Below are 6,824 nucleotides of genomic sequence, written 5' to 3' on the forward strand. Positions count from 1 at the left end.
CCCTACTCACCGAGCCACAGGCACCGCCCACATCTCTGAGTTTTACCTGTCATGTGTAAAGTATATAACCTGATGGTTTGTACCTTTATATCAATCTTAACTTAAAAAAAAATAGAAAAAAATTAGTTCAATTTGTTCCAAAGCAAACATATATATGATCTCCCTGCCTACACATCTACAAATACATTGCTATTCAAGCAAATGTCATAACCATTCAGCTGCAAATGTTCAACTTCTCTCTTCCTCCGAACCGGGAATCCCAACCAATCCCATCAAGTCTTATCTACTCCCCCATCTACTTCTCTCCACTCCATTATACTACCCTAGTCCACCATGCCATTACTTTTTTTTTTTTGAGACAGAGTCTCAGTTTGTTACCCTCAGTAGAGTGCTGGGATGTCACAGCTCACAGCAACCTCAAACTCTTGGCTCAGGTGATCCTCTTGCTTTGGCCTCCTGAGTAGCTAGACTACAGGCACCTGCAATAATGCCTGGCTATTTTTAGAGACTGGATCTCCTTCTTGCTCAGGTTGGTCTCAAACCCTGAGCTCAGGCAATCAGTCCCTCTTGGCCTCTCAGAGTGCTGGGATAACAGGCATGAGCCACCACACCCTGCCTTTTTTTTCTGAGAGTCTCATTCTGTCACCCAGGCTAGAGTACTCTTGTGTCACAGCTCACAGCATCCTTAATCTCTTGGGCTCAAGCGATCCTCTTGCCTCAGCCTCCTGAGTAGCTGGGATTACAGGTACCCACTATGACACCAGGTTAATTTTCCTATTTTTAGTAGAGATAGGGTCTCACTTTTGCTCAGGCTGGTCTCAAACTCCTTTGCTCAAGCCATTCACCTGCTTTGGCCTCTCAGAGTGCTGGGATTACAGGTGTGAGCCACCATGCTTGGTCCCCATCAGGTCATTTCCTATCTGCCAAAGCCTTCTAAGTCAGCTAGGAATATTTTTTTTTTATCCACTTTGGCCCATCTCTAATTCTTTTTTTTGGATTCACAGAGTAAACTTTTCAATTTGCCAATCCCATTAAGCCACCACTTTTAAACGCTCAGTAGTTCCCCATTGTCTTGAGGACACACTCCACAGATTGGCCCTGAATGGCCTGGCATCACTCAGTGTGGTCTCATTTTGCTCAGCTGCTGTTTGCACCAGGAGCACCATGCTTTTTATAGTCCCATAGAGCAGGGGTGACATGTAATTTACCTTCCAACTCAGACACTTCTGAGAGCAAATGGGAAGTGTGCTGACATATCCTCTCTGGCCCCAGAACTTTTGCCCGTGAGTTTCTTTTATCCAGAATCTCCCCACTCCCTCTTTTGCCTTCTACTTCAGATCAACCCTTCAGATCAATCTACTTCAGTTCCAGGTCACGTCATTCCTGAAGGGGAGGCCTCCCTCAGGAGGCTCTCTAATCTGGATTCACACCATGGTGTGTGTGTTAACACTGTGTTCTCAGTTGTGATTTCTTAGTGTGACTGTTTCCTGCACTACACTTTTAACTCTGAGAATGTCAGTTTTTGCTCTATTATAATCCCTCCACCCTCTAGAAAAATGTCAGGAAGCAGTAAGTTCTTACATTTTTATTGAACAAATGTCAACATAGAGCACTGGGTAGAGTGTGTGTCTCTGCTGAAGGTGCCCACAGTGCGGTGTGGAGCCCAGTGCTGTGCTAAATGGCCATCCACTGGTGTGTATCTGCAGAATGCCCAGCTTCGTGCTCTACAGGGAGGTTTTAAAGCTCCCTGGCCACTCTCCCAGGGCATCCATATGATTGTCAGGGGATTCAACACTTCTTGATCATTTTCTTAAACAAAACTAGGAGAGCTTGATCTGTAAGATAGATGGGCTATATATCCATTTGCAATGAGAGCGATTGTTCCAATGACCTGGGGAAAGGTGTCTGAGTGCCAAGTGTCTCCTAGGAATGATGAGAGGCAATGCTGGAATCAGCTTGTGAAAAACTAATTAAAATATTAGTGATGGGTGGCACCTGTGGCTCAGTGAGTAGGGTGCCTGCCCTATATACTGAGGGTGGCAGGTTCAACCCCAGCCCTGGCCAAACTGCAACAAAAAAATAGCCGGGCATTGTGACGGGCGCCTGTAGTCCCAGCTACTTGGGAGGCTGAGGCAAGAGAATCACCTAAGCCCAGGAGTTAGAGGATGCTGTGAGCTGTGACATCGTAGCACTCTGTGGAGGGCTATAAGTGAAACTCTGTCTCTACAAAAAAATAAAAAAATAAAAAAAATTTTAAAAAATTAGTGATATATGAAATCCACATACATATGTTTATATATATCTATGAATGCAAATATAGGTGATATATAACCAAGGGACTTCATTAAATTTCAAGTTTAAAGGAAACCAAAAGGGTTTGAAGGAAGAGATGTAGAGAATACAGAAGTTTAGGCTGGGCGGTGGCTCACGCCTGTAATCCTATCACTCTGGGAAGCCAAGGCGGGTGGACTGCCTGAGCTTACAGGTTCCAGACCAGCCAGACCAAGAGCAAGACCCTGTCTCTAAAAAAGAAAAAAATAGCCAGGCACTGTGGAGGGCGCCTGTAGTCCCAGTTACTCAAGAGGGAGGCTGAGGCAGGAGAATCTCATGAGCCCAGGAGTCTGAGGTTCCTGTGAGATGTGATGCCACGGCACTCTACTGAGGGTGATAAAGTGAGACTGTCTAAATAAATAAATAAAACGGAAGCTTAAACTATGAACACAGTACTGAGATTTACACAGAAAGGACGAAAAAGGACCAATACAAAATTTCTGAGGTAGAATGGACAGTGCAGTCATCCCTTACCATCTGTGGGGAATTGGTTCCAGGACTCCTGTTTACCAGAATATGGGCGTTAGGTTTTAGGATGCCAGGATTAGATTTCAATTCAGTAATTATGTTCTTGTTGCCTAGAGGATTTGTGTACAAGAAGCTACTAAAACAATCAAAACAGTATTAAAATATCCTAGAATCTCCACCTATCTCATCATTCCCCAAGTCCCTGCCCAACCAGAGGTGGCAGTCTCTTATAGGTGACGCTTCAGATTTGCAGGTTTCTGCAGGTACAGAGGGGTGACTGTATTTAGACAGCAGTGAATAAAAGATGGAGGGTGACAAGATAGGGTGACATAGCGTCAGTGTTCTTATTTGGTATTTTGAGGTTGCCTTCTTAAACGACTCCTTTTCTTTGTATACACATTTTTTTAAGTAGAGGAAGTGGAATCTTTGTAGCCACCTTGATGCCTATTAGATTTTGCAAATAATTTCCTCTTAGTACTTCCTCTAAGAACTTTCTTCTTTTTTTTTTTTTTTAGCGGCAAAGTCTTACTTTGTTGCCCTCGGTAGAGTACCGTGGCGTCACAGATCACAGTAACCTCTAGCTCTTGGGCTTAGGCGATTCTCTTGCCTCAGCCTCCCAAGTAGCTGGGACTATATGGGCCCACCACAACGCCCAGCTATTTTTTTGTTGTTGTTGTTGAAGTTTGGCTGGGGCTGGGTTCGAACCCACCACCCTTGGAATATTGGGTGGGGCCCTACTCACTGAGGCACAGGCGCCGCCCACTAAGAACTTTCCATTCTAAATTTAACTTATTGCCATCCAAGAATTTATTAGTCCAAATCCCCCAATACAATGGCCATACACAAGATGGACAAGCTCCACTAAGGATGAGCTATAGGGTATCAGCACAATCTAGGAAATTTCCCCAAACACTTCCAAGAACCTGCAAACTCTGCCTACCAGCAGAGGGGAGGCATAGCAGTGTCAAGCATCTGTAGTTACAAAAGTACCTCTTGGGAGGCGCCTGTGGCTCAGTGAGTAGGGCACCGGCCCCATATACCAACGGCAGCGGGTTCAAACCCAGCCCCAGCCAAACTTCAACAAAAAATAGCTGGGCGTTGTGGCGGGTGCCTGTAGTCCCAGCTACTTGGGAGGCTGAGGCAGAAGAATCACCTAAGCCCAGGAGTTGGAGGTTGCTGGAGTGACTCCGCTGCACTCTACCAAGGGCGAAAAAATGAGACTCTGTCTCTACAAAAAAACAAAAACAAAAACAAAAACAAAACTACCTCTTCCCAGAACTTCTGTCCCTGCCGCTGCCCAACACTGGGAACCATGGTTCCCCTGATCGCTTATGATTAGGAAATTATAGAATGTACCATACATCTTCCCCAGAAGTTAAGTTAGGATTTCATGGGTTCTAATCAGAAGACTTTCTAAATTTAAGAATCCTATTTGGAAAGACCTTCCTCTGGTTTGGCAAGGACATGGAAGATGATGTCACAGGTTTAGTTTCTGGGATATTTTAATATATTCTCCTATTGTTTTAGTGGCTTCTCATATACAACTTTCCTAGGCAACAAAAACATAATTAAGGAATTAAAATCTTATCCTGGCATCCAAAAACTAACAGAAGAGTTATTATCTTCTTTTTGTTAGTGATTTCACAATACTAAGTGGTTCTCAGTCCATGACCACCTAAGGATATCCCTGCTAACTAGCACTAGTAGAGAATGCCAAAATTAAGGACCCATAAACTGCTATCCTAGATTTTGTAAAAGTAATATTTTTTCCAAGGAGTATGAAATTATCCAAATGGGAAGTTAAATAGTATAAAATCCCTTCGGTTGATGTTAATTATCTGGGATTTTCACTAGTCATATGTTGTGATTATCAACTGTTTGGCATATTGTTTCATTACCAGTAAGGCAAGATACAGAGTTTATTCACAGAAAAGCTGCAAACTGCACTGGCAAGACTGTTGCAACTTTTCATTTAGCTGTATAATTCTGTGAACTCATAAAGTATGATTTTTTTCGAAATACAAATCTCTAAGTTTCAGTATTTTAGTACAAATTCCGAAGATTATTTCTCAGAAAATAAAGGTTGCTAGAAGGCCAGGCGTGGTGGCTCAAGCCTGTAATCTCAGCACTCTGCCAGACCGAGGCATATGGGTTGCCTGAGCTCACTAGTTCCACACCGGTCTGAGCAAGTGGGTGATTGTCTCTAAAAATAGCCGGGTGTTGTTGCGGGCACCTGCAGTTCCAGCTACTCGGGAGGTGGAAGCAAGAAAATTGCTTGAGCCCAAGAGTTCCAGATTGCTGTGAGCTATGATGGCACAGCACTTCAGGGAGGGGAAGAGCAAGACTGTCTCCAAAAAAATACCAAAAAAGTTTGACATGTGCTTTCAGAAAACAGGTAAAAAGTCGAGGCTTAAGCCTGTAATCCCAGGAGAGGCAAGAGAATCATTTGAACCCAAGAGAAGACATGTAAAGCCGGCCCTGGACAAACTGCAACAAAAAAAGTAGCCGACGTTGTGGCGGGCATCTGTAGTCCCAGCTACTCCGGAGGATGAGGAAGAGAATCACCTAGGCCCAAGAGCTGGAGGTTGCTGTGAGCTATGTGAGGCCACAGCACTCTGCGATAAAGTGAGACTCTATCTCTACCAAAAAAAAAAAAAAAATGACAGAACGCAGCGCAGTTGTAACTGAAGACTTTATTATTTGAATTATGCGTCTGATCACAAAACTCTATCTGCTAATGGTTAGTTTCTCTGAAGCTTGTAATACAATAATCCAAGAAAATAAAAAAATAAACAAAAGCATTTCATGGAATACTTTCCACACGAGAAAATTACCGTTTTAGGAATGCATGCTTCATTGCAATCAAACTCCTCTGACTTGGAAGGTGGGCTTTTACACCCAACCAAATTACTGCAAATGAGATTAGATACTTTAAAATAAAACTTTCAATGACTTAAAACCGATCTGCAACCTGGAAAAACAACAAATGAAGCGTATAAAAGTTTTGATTACAAAAACAATGCTTTCAAAAACAGACCCAGGGACAGGAACAGGAGGGACTAAGACAGAGGCGCTTGCAGGTCCCCAGAGCCGCCCGCCCGCCCGAGTAGCGCCCAGTTGCCCAGCAGGTGAGTTCCCAGGCTGCCCGGCGTGACGCTGCAGCCCTGCCCAGCCCCCCAGCTCTGTGCCCTCGGGGATCCCTTAGGGGTGAGGCAGGCCTTGGAGTCAGCCCCGCACGACCCCGAGTGTGCCCAGCCCGGCCCGGTCCGGCCGCCGCGGATCGTTCCGCACCCGCCGCCAGGCTTCTGCGCAGCCGTCCAGAGGGCAGAAGCATCCACACCCACACGGGGCGAGCCCGCGGCACCCACTTCCCGGAACTCGACTGCGGGCCGCGCAGGGTTGGCACAAAACGGAGGAACCGTGGGCCCGGCTCCGGCCAAAGTCCACCGGCCTCCGCGCACGCGCCGTCCTCCCCGCCCGAAACCAATTGACGCTTGCCCCGCCCCTAGCCTCGACGTGGCCCCGCCCCGTGCCGCCGGCAGGCTTCGGCGTGCGCGTGCCCGCCGGCTGCTCGCAGCGCGCGGTGGGGAAGGGGAGTGAGCTAGGTGCTGACGTCGCGCGGGAGGCGGAGGCGACGGCGACCTCGGCGGCGGCTACGGCGGGGACGGTTGCGCTCGCTCGCTCTCCTGGCGTCATGGCGGCGGCCGGGAGCCGATAAGCGGCGGGAGCGAGAACGGGAGCGCGCGCCGGCGGAGACGACGCTGGTTACTTCAGCCCCCGCCGCCTCCGGCGCGGCGCCCTGAGGATGAACTGACTGGTCGGCGCCGCGGGGACCGCGCGTCGGAGCCGTGGTTGGGCCGCCCCCGCCCTCCCCGCACGGACGCCCGGAGCCGAGGACCCGGCGGCAGCGACCGCGGGCCCGGGCGCGGGGCAGGCCGCGACCCTGTCGGCCCCTTCGCCGCTGAGTCCGCGCGTCCTTCGGTGAGGAGGGGTAAGCGGGGGGCCAGTGAGCGGGCCGGGTCGGG

At 47.9% G+C, this 6,824-nt stretch overlaps 1 protein-coding gene across 3 annotated transcripts in view; it reads left to right on the forward strand.

Moving 5' to 3' along the window:
• Positions 1 to 6,462: 6,462 nt before the first annotated feature.
• CHD1 (chromodomain helicase DNA binding protein 1) overlaps positions 6,463 to 6,824 on the forward strand; it is an 88,997-nt gene continuing 88,635 nt past the window's right edge. For all 3 annotated transcript variants that reach the window (XM_023512706.1, XM_023512707.1, XM_023512708.1), the window contains exon 1: positions 6,463 to 6,780. The gene's annotated coding sequence lies outside the window, so the exon portion shown is untranslated. The remainder of the gene's footprint in view (positions 6,781 to 6,824) is intronic.

This window comes from Otolemur garnettii, unplaced genomic scaffold (genome assembly GCF_000181295.1).
Source record: "Otolemur garnettii isolate 467f Iridium unplaced genomic scaffold, OtoGar3 scaffold00030, whole genome shotgun sequence".
Lineage (NCBI taxonomy): Eukaryota > Metazoa > Chordata > Mammalia > Primates > Galagidae > Otolemur > Otolemur garnettii.